This window comes from Sitophilus oryzae, unplaced genomic scaffold, assembly GCF_002938485.1.
Source record: "Sitophilus oryzae breed Bouriz unplaced genomic scaffold, Soryzae_2.0 scaffold_395_pilon_pilon, whole genome shotgun sequence".
NCBI classification, from domain to species: domain Eukaryota; kingdom Metazoa; phylum Arthropoda; class Insecta; order Coleoptera; family Curculionidae; genus Sitophilus; species Sitophilus oryzae.
In genome coordinates, this window is record NW_022146968.1 from 1335756 (window position 1) to 1357808 (window position 22053).

Here is a 22053-nt window from a genome sequence, read left to right on the forward strand (position 1 = left end):
GCTTTATGTACGTATATCAAGTCATTTAAAATATAAAAACAAAAAAAAACTTATAGACTAGAAAAAATAATAACTAGAACTAGAAAAAATAATAATAAAAGAACATAAAAAATAAAACATTAAAAAATAAATCAACACAATATTTTTGGAAATTGTAGGGGACGCTGTTCACATATATATGTATTTAGTAAACAAAATCACGAGGCCCCATTGCGGGTGCTGCGGGGCCTACGCTACGCTACTGGATTAAGTAGAAATAGTTAATATTTAGAAACTTCGTAAGTGTTATATTTTAGTATAATTATGGATTTAATAATTAAATAATTATCTTAAGTTTAAATTGTGGTAAACTTGAGTTTCAATCATTTATATTTAAAATCTTAGGAAAGGCAATATAGATTTTAGGCAGGAGAACTCAAGGGAAGGACTGTGTAATTAGTAATTAAGACTTTACAAGTTTTTTTACTTGCCATTTTTCTTGTCGTTCACGTTGCACGTTGACTCTTCGTTGTGTCACACACAATCTGAATTTCGGATATGATGCAGAGCTGATAATATTAAATAGGCTTAATGGGGGAACTGATAATATTAAATAGCAAATATATCAATTGCAAGGTATTCAAAGAAATATTTTTGTTAACTTTGCAAACATTTAAAGCATGCAATAATTAAAAAAAACTGTGAAAAATTGACGTGAGATTACTTTATAATTCTTGGAAGTCTTGGATCATAAAGATTTGAATTATTGTGGGTCTGTTTTGTTTAAGAAATAATAATTATAAAATAATAATTTCAAAAACTCAACTATCAAAATATAATGGTAGCAAATTTTCATGCATAGATATCATGCATAGGTATAATGTTCTATATTAATTGGACATACTGAAGGTAAACTAGGTATAGTTCCTGCAATCGATAATATATTTTATTGCTTTTTCATATCACACAACATTTTCATCATAACAAAAAACCGTCAATACCGCTACTCATATTATGGGCACCTATGTATATTTGTGGTTGTGACGGTTTTTTATTAGGTATGATGAAAAGAAGTTGCAAACTAAATTATCGTGGAACTATATTTTAATTTATTTTTATCTACAGTAACTATTACTTATTTTTTGTACGGCGAATTTAACCGTAAGTTCGAATATTGGTTAAACCTAGAAATACCTAGGTAATAGCCCAAAATATGCAAAAGGGGGAGTGAGTTTAGGTTAGATTAGAATTAGGTTTTAGTTGGTTTTGCATTAATAAAAAAATATAGGCCTAATCTATACTTAACCTAAACTGACATTTTTTGCATATTTCGGGCTCCTACGTGGGTAACCCTACGTTTAACCAATATTCGGGCTTTTACGGTAACATAATACTCATTCTGATTGGTTTAATCTGGCTCCATAATGAAACTGTGGGTTCCAGGTGCTATTGCAAATTAATGCCATTAATTCTATGTATATACATACCTCACATTTCTATAGTGTAGTGACCGTGATCGTGACCATTCATGAATCCGCACACGTCCATCTCCATCATTAATATTTTTTTTTAATAAATTGTTCACTTTTATAAAAAGCCATCACGATAAAAATCAAATATCAAAATTATTTAACGTTGTGAACGGTTCACTTGTTCACTATACGTATCTCGAATATACCCTACTGGCAAACAAAACCTTAGGTCGGCGTTTACATGTATAGGAGTGAATCGCTAATCTACTAAGTCGGAGAGAGCCAAAATACGAAATATTTGTAATATAATCACTTTAATCTGACGCTAGATCCATGCGCTTGGGAAAATACTTGCCTTCTGTCTTTATTCAGTACATCTTATTTTACGTTTCGTACACACGAAAATCGGCACCCCAAGACCAGTAATGCCGACCCCAGTATTTGCGAATGGCAATTAGCGATACGTTAGACTGCCAGAATGCTGACGTCACGAATGTCAAATTGCTTTCCAAACAAGGTTTAGTTCTTTCATATTTCTATTGAGCTCTTCCAAATGACGTCACAGGTTAATATAAAATGTAAAAAACAGATGATTGCCGACCACCGCCGACTTTTGTGTCTGGTATTTTCAATACGCCTATGATGGTTGCGCATGTTGCTAAATCTGTGAATTTTTTTAATGTAATTTTTAGCGCGGATGCCGATTTTGTACCTGAAATTTTTTTAATACGTTAATTTTGATAGATACGACGCCATCTTGATTTTTTTAAATGGCAACCGTCACATATTTTAATATAGTCCGGTAGACAGTTTTTAACTAATTTTGAAAATATATGGGTTTAATTTTGATAGATACCACGCCATCTTGATTTTTTTTAAATGGCAACCCTCACATATTTTAGCATAGTCCGGTAGACAATTTTAAAAATATATGGGTTTAGTATACTTTGTACTTGCCGTTTTCGATATACTGTACCTCTATTATGATATATTTTTTACGAAAAACATACTATACCGGGTGCATTTCAAAAGTGGCTCACCCCTATAACTTTTTTATTTTTTTTTTTCAGACAGAAAAACGAGATTTGGTGTGTTAATATATGACATAAATTAAGATTGATTGACGTATTCAATTGTTTTTGGCCACTTCCTGTTTCACCGGAAATGACTACAACTTTTGATTTTTAAATGGTACCCTGCTCGGTATTTTTTTACTTTATTCGTTAGAAAATAACATTCTGAATAGAATGACATATCGTATCTCAACTTTTGACATTATCGCTTAATAAAAAATCGTATTTAAAATTTCAATCTAGAGTACCATGGCTATGTTAAAAAACACTAATTCTTAATCAAGGAGCCTTGGAAAATAGATTTGATCGTATAATGTTTTTTGTTCTTTTTTGTCTAGTCGTTTAGTTGGTTGTTGTCTTGTCGTTTAGTCTTGTTTGTGTCTTGTTCTGGCCGGTTAAAAAAATGCCCAAATCTTATTTATAATCATATCTCAATTTTTCATAAGAAGTTGGAGATTATGTTATGCACATTTGGAAAAAGCATTTTCATGCGAATGATAATTTGATACTACACACTTGTTATTCAATTTTTTCAAATAAACCGTATGCACAAATGTCAGCAGTTGACATACGATATGTCATTCTATTTAGAGTGTTATTTTCCATCAAATAAAGTAAAAAATACCGAGAGTGCCATTTAAAAATGAAAAGTTGTAGTCATTTCCGGGGAAACAGGAAGTGGCCGAAAACATTTATTGAATACGTCAATCAATTCTAATTTAAGTCATATACCAAACCTCGTTTTTTACATATACCAAATCTCGTTTTTTTAACTGAAAAAATAAAAAAGTTATAAGGGTGAGCCACTTTTGATACGCACCCGGTATTTTATCGTACTATAATAGTTGTAGAAATGGAGGAATATTGAGTTTTAATTATGTAATATTATTTATTTAAATCAGCATCTGATTGTAATTTGACTAAGAATTAAGCAAAATTCAGTGTGATAAATGATATTTCAACGAAAAACTGTGCAATAATATTGTGTATTTTTTGTTTTATTTTAAATAGTATTTGAACATGAACATAATAGTAACGAGACTTATTTTAACATTGAAAATGTTTCTGTTATCCTATATAAGGGAGCCCAAATCGAATTAAAATGCTACATTTGCCACACCATGACGTCATATAGACAAGGGTATAGGAAATCTCGGCGCAGCGGCGGCAGTCGGCCAGCGCGCGCAAAAACCATTACATCGCTAATTGTTTATTGATATATCTTTATTAGTTTAAAAACAAAAAATATGGGGTTTGCTTTGATACCTTGGCAAGACATAAGCGAAACTTTTAAATTGTTTCTTTTTTCATTTAGGCCTTCGTTTTTCGTTAAATGAAAGTTATATTAAAAAAGTCTATTTTTTAAACCAAATTTTCGCATGATTGAAATGAGTTATTCATGTTTTAAAGTTTTTTTTTGGTCATAAGCGCTATTGGAAATGTTTTTTGTAAATAATTATAAAAAATTACTCCCTACGAAGACTTTATTGTGTACTGGACCAAAAAATAAGTATTTGTTTTCTCTATACGGTGGTATTAATATATCGATTTTTGATGATAGTGCCCTTTTACCCGGTCTAATTTTGTACTACTTTCGGAATAAGGGTCCCCATATTATGTACTGTACTTCCATCCCTGAAAAATTCAGCTTGTGACACCGAAGTGAGACGTAAAGTCAAAATAAGCTTTAATCTACCTACATCATAGGTAGGTGTAGGTACTCTAGGTATATTCTACCTAGACAATAGCTGACAGTAGTAATTAATTTGTTATCCGATAAGTAGTTGTCATTATATAAGTTTAATCATCTTATACCTCCTATAACGGTAGGTTTTGGATTTTTTCCTGATTGGTTTGTTAAACAAAAATATACTGGGCATATAAATGTCTAACACAATACATGTATTGAATGTACTTATTTTAACCAATGCAGTGTTTTTGTTTTTAATCTCACAAATAAGAAATGTTTTTATAGTTTTTTATTATAAAAAACAGTGATTATACAATTTATTTGCACCCCTTACACTGTTTTCTGTAAGGGGTGTAACCAGGAGTATATTTCGTAACCTCTTACGATATAAGAGGGCACAAAGTTTTTTTATTACTTAATGCTTAGATTAAAATTTAATAATATATTTGTACATAAAATAAAATAGACTAGAAAGTCAATTAATTAATATTGACGTAATTACTAAATAATTACAAGATTTTTTTTCTAATTATTTTAGTGTATTTTTAGTCACCTAATTATAAAGGAGAGATATCCAACCATTGCATTATTTTACTCACAAATAAATGTTTTATGGTTTTTACTATAAAACAAGGATTAATTTATTATACACCCCATAACCCAAACACTCCAAGGAGGATATTTCGTGACCCCTTATTTAAAGTGGACAAGCTTTATTATAGTCAATGTTTTAATTACCCAGCGTCTTTAATAAAAATCTAATGTAATTTTTCATAGAAATGATCTGACATAAAAAGCAAATTTTATCAAAAATCTTTTTGATTATCTACAAGGAGTAAACCGCTGACAAATGTCTGTATACTAATGCCAAAGTAATGCCAAAAATACAAATTAAGTACCAAAATTTCTCATATAATGCCCCACTAATGCCAAGCTGATTCCAATATAATACCACTAATACCACGAATAATATGTAACACATTTGTTTAACGAATTAACCTGTAACAATAGTGGTAGGTACGTGCACAGATTTTTTTCTAGGTAACTTAAAAGTCGTTAAAAAGTCTAATTATATTTAAAGAAGATATAATTCCACTAGGCTATAATTAACTAATTGCATTATAAGGCCAATAATGCACAAGTAATACCATTAAAATTTTAGCGTTTTTAATTTGTGTAACATATTTCTTTAAAAAATTAACCTGTAACAATAGTGGTAGTACGCGCACAGATTTTTTTGCTAGGTAACTTATTAAGTCGTTAAACTGGCCTATAAAAACTATAACAACATAGGTAACTAATATTTATAATTTCATTCGAGTTTTAATCTCAAATAATAAATGTTTTTACTGGTGTATTTCTGAAGTGTTCATTATTACAAGTAGATATTCTTCAAGTTATGTGAAGTAATAAGTAATGTTTCCTGTGAGACCGCGTATATGTCACCGGATTCTGGTTAGTATAAAGACTTTTTTCTATAGAAAGAGTTTTTTCTAAATTTTTCTTTCAAAATAAGACTAATTTCTTCTTATTCTTTTAAATATAACAGTGTTTTTTTTTTCCTAAAATGTTATACTTAATTTTTGCTTAAAATTAAAAAATCACAAATGGTGGAAAATATACGTTATTGAATAAAGTTTATACAAATCACTTTATCATAACAAAAAAGTAAAAACATGTCATGGCGGAAGATATTCAGGTGGCATTTCACATATTTATCTATTAAAATCGAGATTAAAATAATAAACTTGCGTAACATGTTATACATGAGATAGAATTTTTTTTTTGGAATTCTAAAATTCTAAAAAAATGAGATAGAAAGTTTCAGAATCGATTAATAACGCAATACGCTACGCAGTCAACTTGTTCCTATTCGCGGATGAGCGTCTTCAAGACTCTTCCATCGGCCAGGATAACGACGCACAGTGCTTCGTCCCATGGACAAAAATCGAAAAAAAAGTTAAACTTTACTAATATCTGAATATGTAATTTTATACTTATAGCAATGTTAAACCATCCTGTATATTATTTTTCATAAACACCGTTTTTTTGTTAGCAAATATTTTCACTAAAAATAAATTTTGCGATCATTATCTTATATCAATGAAAAGAATAACATTCATAGTAGTTCTGTATATGGAGTTAAACGTAAACGAGTTAGTACGTACTTAATTGAAAGCCACTATGGATATTGTTAAACAAGGTATGTACTTTACAAAGATGCAAATCTTTGTAAAGGACTGTGAATTTTTTTTTCGGAGGACTAACCGTAATTGAAAATTGTAATTCATTTTAATTTTAGTTTTGAAAATATGAATTTACCTTAATATGTTGATAAAACTTTATTACTAATGTTAAGCAAGAAGTTTAAAAATAACTTATTTTGAGACTAAGCAAATATTTTTACACGGATTATTTCATCCCCTTTAGATTATCGAAGTGCAACCCGAATCAGCAGACTTGACACACCTACAAGTAGGTCAAGATAATAATCCCGATATTGACGAGGTGTGTCAGCAAAATCAACGTATTATTAGGCTAAGTACGCGTCACTTTAATTAAAACTAAGATCAATATTATATCATCGCACATGTACTTTCTAAAAATTAAGATAGTAATAGTAGGTAAATCATTCAGAAGACTACTAAAAGTTGCGATATATTCGATTATTATTTATCTGAATGATTAGTAATAATTTTATGTCAGTAAAACACAAAAATCTGTACAACGAGTCGGGAAACATTTCAACAGATGACTTCCAGTAAATGACAGAAAATACAATTCACACCCATAGATTCCCCATATACCCATAAACCCATACAGACTTATAATATTAAGTACATAGGCAACTTCAATCATTTCAATTTTATTATACAAGGGCGCTTCTGGTGGTCGGAGGAAGTATTACTGAGGAAACAGAGGAGTGCAGGGAAGGGGAGTTGTTTTAATTGATTTAAAATAAATTTAGACATGTAAGAAGACATGTGTATGTGCTTTTAATTAGGTCAAGGAACATATTATAAACGATAAATTAACTTAATTAAAAGATACAAACCGTTCTTATATGTCGAATATTAATTAAAAAATATTGCCAGAGAAAAAAGGCTCTAGTGATAGTATATATTAAGTCTTTATAGTTATAATTTAATATTGGGCGGTTTACCGCAAATAGCAGGCAGTTTTACATAATTTTCTTCCCTTTGAAGTTAATTGGAAATAGCTATATAATTTTGGTGTAGGCAAGATTCCCAGTTTGTTTCCGTTTGAGACCTGGAATAATAAAAACAACTTAAATCAGTTTTAATCATCTGCTGATCATATCGTACCGTAAAAAAATAAATATCTGCTCAAAGGATTTTTTTGTTGCATCCTTTGAATAAGAAGACTAAGGAAGGAGCATAATGCTATCCATGTATTCATGCATGGTGGGCGGAAAAAGCGCCATAAAAGCACTCTAGGGTGGGGATCCTTGACAGTTCTGTTTGACGATTCATTTGGCACATTTGAATTTGATTTGAAATTTTGTGGATTTGTCAATCTTTATGGAGCTTATTTTATGTTATTTATTATTTATTCTACTACTGATAGCTGTATAAAGGTAGTAAATCTAGATGGAAATTGTGGCAGAACTTAAATTAACAGTGACACTATCGCGATTTATCGAAAAATATTCTAAAATAGTTGGTTGTGTAGCGTGCGGTAGATCTCGGCAAAAATTGAGTGAAATAATGGAACAACTTTTCGCTAGTAAGTGACTATATAATATACATTTACTTAAATTAACTAAATTATATATTTTTCTTGCATTTTAGCTTTTATTTATTACTTGTCAAAGATTAGATGTCAACGAATTTAGATACGTTAATTTGACCTGCTTCAGTAGCGTATCGGATGTTTGTGTTAATAAATACTTATTATAACTTATCTATTTTTATTAGAATTATATATTTTTATAACAATTTTAATAACTACCAACATTTATTCACAACGTAACATAAAACAACAAATTATTGAGTCTACCCCACGTCTACCCTACATCATAGTTTTACATTTTTTAAATAAAATTAGAACGACACTGATAAACCGGAATTTAAGTCGGCCATATTTGAGGCCCATCGCGGTGTACCTAAGATTTTTGATATGCTCCTTCCTTAGTCTTCTTATTCAAAGGTTGCATCCATCCCGCCGAAACCGCTTCACCAATCTTGATGATTCTTTTTTTAAATGAAAGGTACCGTATGATCGAATAAAAACGGCGTCAGCGATGGCTATGAAATGAAGATCGCTGTCATTTTATATGTAAATTTATATGGGAAATGTCATCGATCGTCATTTCCCAGCCAACTGGACGCCGTTTTTGTACTACTTTTGTACTACTTTTGTATTTCGCCACTATATTAGTTAAAAACTAAGAAACTCATATCAAATCTAAGTTTTGCGATTTTGACTTATACTTTTTACAAAATCTGAACACATTATAAAAGAAAAAAAGCTTTTGATAATATTTGTGTAGATTGACTACAAGTTCTATAACATAAATTTCTACGACCGGTCTACCTAGTGGTCTGCAGCATCGCCTTGTGATGCAAACGTGGGCCTGTTAATCTGTGACGTGACGCACAACAGCCAAGAAAAACAGAAGCATGGCTAAGAATTTAGTAATTTAAAAAAAAATTCTTTTAGATACAGTAGTAGGTATTAAAAAGTTTTGTGTTTAAATGGGGTTTGCCTTTAACAGTTAAAAAATTATATCGTAAAGTGTAACTTTCCGTAAGAATTCTTTATCTGTCATCATGTTAACCTGATGTTTTGTATGTTATTTTGTTTTTTTGCTTGTTTGTTTTACGGACAGGTGCGATCGCATAATTATTATTGATAATGTTTTATTTAATTACAGTTCAGTTTATAATCATCTGCTGATGATGCTAACATGGTTAGCGAAACGCGCGTCCAGTGTAAAAGTAAAAGTGTTTTGGTGTATTGTGGTGATTTAGTGTTTTTATTTTGTTTTTTTATTTAATGTTAACATTACTACTTTTTCAGTGAATCTTTAAATCTGTTGTTTTTTGTTAAGTTCGTTATTTAAAAATATGTATGTAATACACTCATATTAACACTAATCATATTTTTACGTTTTTACTCATCATTTTCAATGCCCCCCCGGTTGCATCTTTGTAAAGGACTGTTAATTTTTTTCATCGGATTGTCCCATTTTGTAATTTCGCATTTCTTATACCACAAAAATTGCACGTATCTTTTTTGAGTCGTTTAGTCAAAAGTCATTGTCGTCAGAATCGTTGAGTCGTTAGTTTGATAGTCGAGTTGCGATGACAGATATTGCCTGTTTCCTGTCATCGATTCTCTACAGTAGTGAGACTTGTATTTTGGAAAACTGTTAATATGATCGACAACATACTTCTCAACAGCAGGATCAAGTTTTTTTTTCTATTTGAATGTTTTCCTCTGTTGTCAATAAAATAATTTTCTTAATCTGTATTAATTCTTTTACTTGTCAAGCCATACGTGATTACAAACAGGTTACGACACACTAGATTCTACCTTACATCCTCTCGAGTTAATATGGTTTTTGTTGGAATTTTTTAAGATTTTTCTAGTATGACGATCCTGTGATGCAAATTTGCGCTTTCTACCTCTACTAGGCCTACTATTTTCCGCATTTTCTTTATTTTCATTAAAATTGGGTGAATTCCAATTAAAAGTCTGTCATCGCCTTCTCTGTCACTACTTTCTGTATCATCGTCTTCGGGTTCTTTCTCACTTTCACTGGAAACGGGTTCATATAGTGGATCATCTGCATAGTCCTCTTGTTCATCGTTGTCACCAAACTTTATTTCTTCCACTCGTTTGATACTTACGTACAACTTCTACCACTATTCATGGTGAAGTTGTACTACACTATTACACCTACAACTACGACACTATTCATGGTGTCATTTTTTACTGCTAATAAAACAATATACTATTATTTAAACAAATACATATATGACTTCTTGCCGGATGTCTGAAGTACACTCATGTACACTTACGTCATTCGTGTTTTCAGATAACTGAGGGGGGGGGTCTGAGGGATATTGTTTTCTATGGTATGGGGTTTATCTACGTCAATATTTTTAGGTTCTTCGCACTTTTCTTTACTACAAACAAGGAGGGCGCTATCATCCAAAGCTATTTCCATATTTTCAATATCAAATAAGCAGTTATTCTCAAGTGTAATATTACCAATATGGAAAGAATTATTATCCTGTAGCTCTCCTTCATTTTGTAATGTACAGTCATTACGTATTATAATTGCTAGTAATAGGTAATTCATCTGGCGTTGACAAAATCTGCTCGTTATCGGAGTTTTCTTCTAGGTTACTAATGTTTCCATTCTAAAAAAATACTAAATACTATACTATTACTATTATTATCTCTAAAAATCCTTAGCAAGAGAACAAATAATTACTAGCACAAAAATAATTATAGAGCAATTTCAAAAAAGTATCCCCAAAAAAATCCTAGACCCGTCCCTGCATTTAAAAGTGCCTTAAAAAATTTTAACAAGCGGCACATAAAAACTTCCTATACACCCCTGTATATACATGCACAACCCCTTATAACGCTCCAGGGCACCTATGTATTTATTATAATCAAATTGTAATCAAAGAAAAATACCAAACAGAGGATGAAAGATAATAATCAGTGTAATAAGACATAGCAGTAACCATCTGGAGAATTCTCATTCTCCTAGACATTTTTGCAAAGAATATAAGAACAACAACCCAAGAAACGAATAAGACACAAAATTATTCATAAAAAACTAAATTAATAACGGTTTCACCGTCTCGCGTGTAACAACTCGTGTATAATGTACGAATAACCAACACACCAACGACCGTTATTATTGGCGGTAAAACGCGCAGCCAATAGCGTAAGAGAGATTCAAACGGCTTGGTTCCTTCTTGCGAAACTAAATTTTAGTGACAAGCTCAATAACGACGATGCAATAAGGTATCATATGTATTGGTTCCGTATTGAAAAACTCTAAATATTGGTTAGTAGTTGACGAGAGAGTTCCAAGCCGCATGGATCTTTTTTAAATTTTTAAAAATATAGCATAGTAGTTGGGAAAATATGTCTAAGCCACTTGGTCCTTTATTAAGTTTTTAGAATCACTTAAATAAATGATAAACAATAGATCCAAGCAGTGTGGTCTCGTATTGCAATTTTAATTTTGCTAATAAAAAACTGATGTTGGGTACCAAGATGTTTGGAACCATATTGTGTAATTGAGAAACGTCGATAGAGGTTAGGCAATTTTTTTAACTAAAACTTGTTCACCTAACATATTTCAAAATTACCTTTAAGATATTTTGAAGATGGCAGCACATGTACATACATACATCAATATGAAATCGCGGTTAATTCAAAAGTGCTCATATTGTGGGTTGGAACCCTTTTCCATAACACCATTCATTTAAGCTTCCCAGCCATAAATTCTCCACTGAATGAAGCGACAAACAACGAACAATCTAACCTTTCGTTGGAAACTCGATCGAAAAATAAGAACATCAGAGATGATTTGGAAATGCAGATCGCCGGCATCATTATACGTAAAATTATATAAGGAATGTAAACGATCGTCATTTCAAAGCCAAATAGGCGCTGATTGTTCTGTCTATCCATTTTTTGTCTGATTTAACAGACAAGTGTTCACAATATTCAATATAAACGGCAATAATGTAGTAGGATTTGAATGTGGAAGTCGCCCGGATCTACAGCGATAGATTTAATTTCCGGTAAAGGTTTCATTAGTCGATTCACCAACGAAAAAGGAAAGCAAATGAATGTGAAATTTTACTATTGAATATTGTATTATTATATGTTTACATGATTATTATACATTTACAGATCCATTGAGAAACATCGTTATGAGAGTAAAATTGTGAGATCCATTAAGTTTAATTTTATATACTAATTTCATTGAAAAATATTCAATTCTTATTTGACAAGCATAATTTTTTTTCAGGCTCATCATAGCATACTTTGATATGACAGGGGCTATATATGAAGAAATTATTGAGCTTTGAACTTTCCAGGTAAGTTGTCAATATAGATATAGAAATATTTATTGCTTTATGAATGTGTTGTAATTGCATTTTTAACTTCAACCTAAATATTTGTGAGAATTATGAAATGTAAACTAAACTATAATACTTTTTTTCTAGTTTTTGTCCAGGAAAATATTTTGTACTAGATATGTCGGTGTATCTGTTTAATGTTTTAATGTTATATACTGCGTGAGTTTTCTACGATGTTCTCCATGGGTATCTCAGAAGCTACTGCATCTAGAGGGTCGGTCAAATATGGAAAGAATTGCAGTTTTGTAAGGTCAAATATATGCGCCTTTCGGATTTTTGAAAAAAAGTTTATGGCTTAGGTACTAGATATTTCTAAAAAATCAAATTTCGGCAATTTTGACAATGCTCCCTAATTCCATTATAATCTATTTTAGACAAAATGTTTTCAGATAAAAGTTTTCTCAGTCTTTTTTCTAAAGCCTGTAATTTTTGACATATGAAACAGACTGCAAACATATGTTTTTTAAATGAAAACCGCAACTACAACTAAAAAAAACTACAACTATGGTTTTCATTTAAAAAACATGTTTGTTGGGTTAAACCAGTAGTTCCCAAACTTATTTTTCTCGTGAACCACTTTCAAAATTTTACTGGTTTCGGTGGACCCCCTGCTGCTACATTTCTACCACATTCTTAAAGTCGCCAAAAAATAAAAATTGTCTCACTTCTGAGTTCTGTCCCTATATTCCGATATGTAAAATAAAAACGAAAAATGGTACATTTTATATCACTTTATTTATTAAAAGAATAGAATTACAAGAAAAAATATTAAGGTAATATAGGTTCAGGTCATAATTTTAATTAATGGGAAGGATGTATCTGATGGAGTGTCAGCAAACGATCAATGTTTGGCTTTATTTTTTGTGAGCAATAACCGCAAATCCCCCCCGCTCTGTGATGTTTAATTTGCTCTTTTTTTTGTTAAGAGGTTTGTAACGGCACTAAAACTCCTTTCGACAAGGTATGACGAGGGAAAAGCTATTAAAAATTTCCTTGCGATTTCCCACAGTCCAGGATATTTTTCGGGTATTTCTGCTTGCAGCCAAAATGTTGGGTAGCCTTTTCTAAATTTCACCTTCAGCTCCTCATTAGTGCTTAGCTCGAGCAGCTCCTCTTGTAATACAACATTGGCCACTTCCGTTTCATCAAATGGATTTATGATCCATGGTGGTATATCCATCGTCAGTATATCTTCAAACCTGGTTTTGAAGTCATCATGCAGAGCACTTAAATGTTGACTGTAGGTATGGATATCCTCATCAATACATTCTACCTGCGACAAGTTTGGAAATTGAGAGAATTCGCGCCGACTAATGTTTTGCTTCATAAATTTCAATTTCCCAAGAAAAGCCGAAATTATCCCCTTTGTTTTTATTAAATTCAGGCTGTCCCCTTGTAACTGCAAGTTAATATCATTAAATTTTTTAAACAAATCTGTCAAATACGCAATGTCTGCTTTGAATTTGATCAAGTTTTCTTTTAAATCTGGATCTCTACTTTCTAAGAACTCTAATATGGAATCGAAAACAGAGTAAAATCTCGTTAAGCATGCACCTTTCGACAACCAGCGTACTTCAGTATGTAAGAGCAGTCGTTGGAAGTCTTCATCATTTTCGTCGCACAATTGAGCAAATAAACGCGTATTCAATGCATTGCTTCTGATTTTGTTGACAGCTTTTATTACAAAATGAAGAGATTGGTTCAACCTGTCACTTAAATGTTTTGCCACAAGATGTTGTCGGTGGATTACGCAATGAATAGCTGTAAGTCCTGGTATAATTCTTTTGAGATGACTTATAAACCCACGATATCGCCCGACCATTGCAGGAGCTCCGTCTGTTGCCACTGAAATAATGTTTGTAAATGGGATCGATTTTTCCGTAAAAAAATTACTCAGGACATTAAATATTGATTCGCCTTTAGTGTCAGTCTCCAAAGTTCTGGCAAATAGCAATTCTTCGTGAATTTCTTCCTCAACAATAAATCGGACATATGCCAATAGTAATGCTTCATTACTGGGTAACGTTGACTCGTCCAGTTGTATAGAAAAATGAGTTTTTTGCAGATGATTGCACAAAAAGCTTTCGATATCAGAGCTCATTTCATCAATGCGTCTTTGTACAGTATTGTTACTTAATGGAATTCTTTTTAGTACGTCAAATGGAGATTTGTGCAAAACAGTTTTTAAAACCTCTTCAACAGCGGGTAAAATTAATTGTTCTCCGATAGTGTGCGGTTTTCCAGATTTTGCTATAAGTAATGAGATATTGTAAGATGCCCGCAAGCCATCATCGTTACTTTGAGATGTTGAAGCGAACATACTGTGCATGGTGGGTCTCTTTCCATATTTTTCTTTCAATGTTTGAAAATATTTTAAATCTTTACCTATTTTATCAGTATGACACCTTTTTAGATGATCTTCGAGCTTTGATGGTTTCATAGAGTCATTGCTCAAAACTTTGTTGCATAATAGGCACATGGGCAATTGTTTGTCTGCCTCTGATGGAACAAAACCATATTTCAAATAATCGATACTATATTGTCGACATTTTTTCTTTGCTGTAGCCATGTTTCGTGTCAGTTACCTTACCTGTAAAAAAAATGTTTTAGTAACCAAGTTTTTTCTGAATATAGGTATCACACCGCAGCCTTTGTCAGCACGCGGAAATAGAATTACGGCTTGTAAAGGGACCAACTAATAAACCGCTGAGACAAATACAGACGTTTTCACAAAACGGTATCAATTTTAAAGTACATAATTTACCACTAATTTTAATAGTATAAATAAAAATTGGTGTACTCAGTATCGAATACTGATCATATTTGTGTAGGAAAAAATAAAAGTCGCAATCCCAAAATTGTCCATAAAAACGATAACTAACATTTTATTAAATCAATGAGTTCACGCGCTCCGTGTATTTGCGTATTTTTGTCTGCGGCTTCATTGTTAAAACGTGACAAACTGGCATCGAAGTCCAAGCCCCGCCCTTTTCCCGTCGCCCGCGCACCGCTCGCTCTTTCCGAAAAGGAATAGTTTTGATAAAATAGTTACTTCAAAACCAATTTAAAATGATTATGAAATTACTGTTTTATAAAATTAGTAGTTATTTGCAAGAAAAATTACAAAATTAATTGCTCTGCAATATTGCTTATTCGGCCTTTTAGAGAGGCAGTGTTTCTCTCGTGAAAAACAATTGAATAAAACGTGCTGTGTTTGTCTTCAAATCGAAAGAGGACAATTAAAATATCTGTAAGTTACTAAGTTACCTATCTATACAGGCCGTTGTGATCAACCGACTAGTACACGTAAACAAAATACTTAAGTACTATAACAAAGAAAAGGTAGGTTACTTACTTTTCTCCGGCACTAGCAAACACAGATATAAATTTTCTCACAACTTTTTTTCCAAATTCCGCCTTTTTTTCGAAATTCCGGAAACAAATGAATGCGTTTGCCTTTGGCATCAAGTATTTATAGTGGTGATCAAGTTCATGTCTGAACAAGCATTAAGCATTGTCGGGCGGATAGCGCTTTGCAAGTCTGTACACGAAATTGGACGTAATATCGAATACGCAAGTTTAGACAAGTAACAGTCGCTTGCCTTATTAAAATATTATCTGCTTAGATAGGTACTTAAAACAATGTAGGTAGGCCCTTATAAAAACTATGCTTACATTTTTGCTCTTTACTATCAAAAGCAGATAAATTTTCGTGGACCCCCATTAACATCTTATGGACCCCCATTTTTTGTTCACGCCTACGTAGACCCCCAGCAAGTCTCCCGTGGACCCCTGGGGGTCCACCTGGACCACTTTGGGAATCACTGGGTTAAACCATACAACTATGGTTTTCATTTAAAAAACATATGTTTCTTTCATATGTCAAAAATGACAGGCTTTAGAAAAAAGACGGAGAAGACAGTCTCATAAAGGATGTGATTATCTAAAACTTTTATCTGAAAACATTTTGTCTAAAATAGATTATAATGGAATTAGGGAGCATTTTCAAAATTGCCGAAATTTGTTTCTTTAGAAATATCTAGTACTTAAGCCATAAACTTTTTTTCAAAAATTCGAAAGGCTCATATGTTTGACCTCACAAAACTGCAACTCATTCCATATTTGACCGACCCTCTAGATGCAGTAGTTTCTGCGATACTCATGGTCAACGCCATGACTTCATAAAAAGCGCCATTTTTTTAAAGCTTTTAGCGATATAAACTGTAATTTTTTTTTTCGAGAAATTACTGAGTTATAGCCAATTCTTATCGTTTTCGATTAATTTCACTTAGTTGGCATGATATTCATTCTTATTCTTTTATGATTTATAGCTTATAAAAAGACAGAATATTTTATTAAAAGGTTTTTTACAATTTACATTAAAGAAATTAAAGCTTAAAACTTTAAACTAATATCACTTAAGTAATTTTAACAAATGTTCAAAAAATCCGCCATTGTTTTTAGTACATAAAATGGTCTTTTTAAAGCCGAATGTCAGGTGACCAGGAGACCCATGCAATTGGTCCACCTCTTTTTATCCCCGAGTTTGCATTATTATAATATTTTAACATTTTTGAATTTTTAACATTTCTTTCACTATGTGGAAGAGCGTCATAATTAAAGTCATGTTGGAACCGCTCTATTGATCCTTGAATGAATTTAGCTATGAATTCACTTCACTTCAACACAAACTCTGCAATTCACTTCAACACAAACTCTCAAAACTGCAATTATTTCCCCATTTAACCGACTCTCTAGCTCCAGTGATCGTAAACACACACAATAGAAATTACACTGAGAACATCGTAGAGACATTTATCGTAGGAAACTCACCCTGTATATACTACTCGGGATAGGTTTAGTGTGATAAGATTTTTTTCTTTCAAATGTTGTAAAATATACACATTTTACTATTATTCCTTATTAATAACTTTAGGTAGTCAAAAAATTTCCCACTAATGTACTGGAATAATAAAATTTATTGCCAAATTTTAAAATTTCAGATAAATACGATATCACCTAATAATTATATTTTTAAATTGGAAATAGAATCAAATATTATCTTTTAATTGAATTTATTTACAAACGGTAGGTGACAGTAGTTTAATGAAAAATAGAGATATATAATTGTAATAAATATATTTTTAAATCCAGTGTATATTGAAAACGGTAAGTGCAAAGTATACTAAACTATATATTTTTGAAATTAGCTAAAATATGTCTACCGGACCATGCGAAAATATGTGGGGGTTTCCATTTAAAAAAAATCAAGATGGCGTCGTATCTGTCAATATTGACGTTGTAAAAAAAATTAATGTATAAAATCGGCATCCTCGCGAAAAATTACATTAAAGTATCTTTTTACTATCTTAAAATAGAAAAGAGGAAAATTTTAAATTGGGTGAGACACTTAAAATGATTCTGGAACAATTCATTTTTAAATCCACTGTATATCCAAAACGATAAATGCAAAGTACACTAAACTATATATTTTTGAAATTAGCTAAAATATGTCTACCGGACCATGCTAAAATATGTGGGGGTTTCCATTTAAAAAAATCAAGATGGCGCCGTATTTGTCAAAATTGACGTTGTAAAAAATTTTAATGTAGAAAATCGGCATCCTCGCGAAAAATTACATTAAAATATCTTTTTACTATCTTAAAATAGAAAAGAGGAAAATTTTAAATTGGGTGAGACACTTAAAATGATTCTGGAACAATTCATTTTTAAATCCACTGTATATTGAAAACGGTAAGTGCAAAGTATACTAAACTATATATTTTTGAAATTAGCTAAAATATGTCTAAAAATATAGATATATAATTGTAATAAATATATGGTCAATAATTCTACAATAATACATTTATACCTAAAATTTCTCCAATCAAGTAGTTTATATATTTTTTCAATATTCAACACGCTTAGATCGATATAAAAATAATTTACTACAATCACTATTGAATTGTACTAATTCAGCACAGTTAAATCATACTTATGAGTTGAAGAAACAACCACATATTGTTTTACTGAAAATAAAAATCGCATTATAAACTACTGACAAAAATAGAAATTTGATGTTAAAAAACAGTATGTAGTATTAAATCTATTATATAGGTAGTAGGTATGATCTAAAAAAAACGGCGTCAGCGATGGCTATGAAATGAAGATCACTGTCACTTTAAATATAAATTTATATGCGAAATGTCATCGATCGTCATTTCCCATCCAATTGGACGGCGTTTTTTTTTTCGATCATATGGTATATTAAAATTTGATAGAAATTAGAGTAATGAAATGGAAAGAAGAAAGGCCCGCTATTGATGTATTTACCACACGTTTCAATAATAATAGCGTATGATCGAAAAAAAAAAACGGCGTCCGGTTGGCTTAGTAATGAATATTGATGACATTCCCTATATAATTTTGCATATAAAATGACAGCGGTCTTCATTTCATAACCATCGCTGACTCCGTATTTTTTCGATGATATTGTAGCTCTTGGCTGTATCTCGAGAATTACTAAGCGTAGAGGCTGCGAAAAATAAAAACAATATAATCAAAAAAAATGGCGTCAATGATGCCTATGCAGTGAATTATATGTAAAGTTATAAGAGAAATGCCATCCTCCTTGGTCTTCTTGCATTCTTCTTGGGTCCTTTCCAAGCCAACTTGATGCCTTTTTTATCACACGATATTTATAACTAAAGAGGTGATGAGAAATTGCTGGAAATTATTTCCAAGTTTGTAGAACGGCTGCTAGAGGGCGCAACTGCTATGGCAAATATGAAAATTGACACTTTTACGAAATTTTCTCTAGATAAGATTTTTTGATGTATATGGATTTCTGATATATTATCGATATTAGAATTAATTCATTGTTTCTATTTTTGATTTATTTGAATGGTGATATTTAAGAGGGCTATACTGATGACGTGTTTTAAAAAATAAGGTTAAGGTCTTATTTTTTCGCATTTATTTTATTTTTGATAATATTTTTGGTTAGAAAAAGGATAATAAGATGAGGTTTTCCCTGGCTTTTTAAGCTTTTTTTCTCCTTACTATCAGCTAAAATTATCACATAGTATTGCATTTATTTTTGAAAAAACGCGCAATGTTTGTCAAATTGTAAGACAGCGCCTCCTGGCGTCAATTCGTCAGTCGCATATTATTACTGTTTATAGAGCACAATATATAGTATGGAGCGCGCTTTGAAACGAGCTCTAGTTTGTTGGATTCCGATTACCCAGTCTGTATTATTAGCATTTATATAAAAACAGATTAACCTTCCCGCACCTTTTCATCTTAGCAGATAGGGCAAAATTGTTCAAACAAAAAAAAATCTTAAATTTGCAGAAGATTATGACGCCATTTTATATACTACCCCTTACATAAACAAAATTTTGTTACAATCTATTTTATTATTCCACCTAGCAGTTGCGCTCTCTAGCGGCCGTTCAACAAACTCGAAAATAATTTCCAGCAATTTTTCATAGCCTCTTTAGTTTTAAATATTTTTTTTATTAAATATGTATACGAGAGTCCAGTGTTAAAGCTTCATTCAGAACCTCGCAATTAGTGGAATAAATTAGTGGTTTCAATTACACTTTAAACTTTTTAGTTTACGATCATTCACAATGTCTAAAAAACACAATTAAAATTCATAGAATATCCTAGCAACCGCTTGCAGTAATCAGTTGTATCATAGGGAAAAAAAACAATAAATTTTTGGTTTCTAACCACATTTTCTCTTGACGGATGATAATCAAACGCCAAAATGGCATTTCTCGCAAATTTTGAAGTACAATTAGTAGAAAAGTCAAAAGTTTGTTAACTTTTTCCACTAATTAAAATTCCTACCACTAATTTTGACGTTCGAATGCACAATTCAAAAAATTCAAATTAGAGCAGCAAACTTCTACGCTAATTGAAACCATTAATTTATTCTGCTAATTTGGAGGTTCTGAATGAAGCTTTAAAGTAAAATGTTTTTGTGTATTGTGGTGAATTATTGTTTGATTTTCTCTTGAAAAAAGGTTCCAATGCCTAACTATAATATTAGAATCCTACATAATCCAAGATTTGGTGGATACAATAATTTTGTTCTCCTAAGCCCGATTGACAACAACCGTATTAGAGTAATTAAATAGAAAGGACTTGAACTCGAATAAAAAATATAACAAAAATCTTACCTCTCACAGCGCTCGGCAATGCTGGCGTATATCGCATTTTAAATTAGAATTTAATTAAGTTAATGTCATACCACATTGTTGGAGGCTACGAATTTGCACTTGTAATTTATGGAGAGACATGGAATATGTTCCAAATTGAGACGCAGATTTTGAGTTTGTTAGTATTTTAATTCATTGTCTTACGGATTTGTATATTCAGTTGCAGAAAAGAATGGCTAAAATAAGGTTAATTAAATTAAAAGTATGCAATGTATAAGTAATGCGAGCATCACAAGAGCAGTTCTGTAAATAATTTTGAAATATAATAATGCTTAAACTTTACTTTAGTAGATATTATTTGGCATAATACATAATCGGATGGAATAAGGTGGAGGGTTTTACAAGTATCATAATTCTTATTTCCAAGAAATAAAAACATAAATAATAAACACACGCTTTTTTGAGCCACACTGTACAAGTTAAAATATTTTCGTGAAAATCCTTTCATGAAAATCCTAGTATATACTTTAGTTTGGCACTTATACAAAATTCCTAAGTTTTTTATTAAATGAGCTAGAGATGCCCGACGCACTGTTGCCGGGCTCTAAGGAAAAACTTTGAAACGTGGCAACCCCGAGGTGTGGCAAGTTTTTGACAGGCACCCTGTGGGAAGTGTATTCTCCTATTCATAAATATACGTAAAAATTAGGTTTTGATTAAAAATACGATGAGCGTAATAATCATGCAGCCGGGTCATAGACTAAAATGAATTATTCTTCTAACAAGTTTAATTATATTTTTTATTTTAAAATAACAGCATATCAGAAATTAAGATAATATATTAAAATCACCTAGTCGAAAGTGACAGGTTTTTATAAGTTAATTAAACCTATGTTCCAGAAATGCAATATTTTCGATTACTAAAATATCAAAATATATTAATGGGTTAATTCAAATTAAAAATCATTCATAATTCGATTTTGAAAATAATCGCCATGATCCGATTATCGAGAAATAATTAAAATTTTTTAATGAATGATAAAAAAATATAATCGCATCGTTTGCGATGACTCACCAATACGAGTAGTCGATGTTTCAGCGGGATTGTTCGATAATCGCTTTCTTTATAGTTATCGAGAACCTAATAGAGACTGAGAGAGAGACAAACAACCAGATTCGCTATCAATAATTTGAGTGTTTGTTAAGCTGTTTTAATTTAATTTAACTGCAGAGGTTATGACAACAGAAGCTTCTACGGCCCACTAGTCAACTCGCATACCCAACAATTATGCCGTTTGCTGTCACCTTATTTTATGAACGGTTTTAAGATTGGCGGAAAGTGACGCCTAGTTATGGCCAACTTTGCAAGAGCAGCTGTGGATCCATTGGTAAGGCCGTCGCTTCGGGAACGAGAGGTCCCAGGATCGTGTCCCAACCCAAACCAAAACTTTTTTATTTACAGTTGTCGGTAATAGCAATCAAAATACGCCGTAAAATTTTGTTTAGATTGCACGCGAAATACCCGAC

General features: G+C 31.5%; 1 protein-coding gene across 1 annotated transcript in view; it reads left to right on the top strand.

Annotated features, from left to right (window-relative positions):
* The window catches only part of LOC115885527 (peptidyl-prolyl cis-trans isomerase CYP95-like), a 541467-nt gene that overhangs the window by 172501 nt on the left and 346913 nt on the right, over positions 1-22053 (top strand). Inside the window, exon 2 of the mRNA XM_030904483.1 lies at positions 12244-12313. The gene's annotated coding sequence lies outside the window, so the exon portion shown is untranslated. The remainder of the gene's footprint in view (positions 1-12243; positions 12314-22053) is intronic.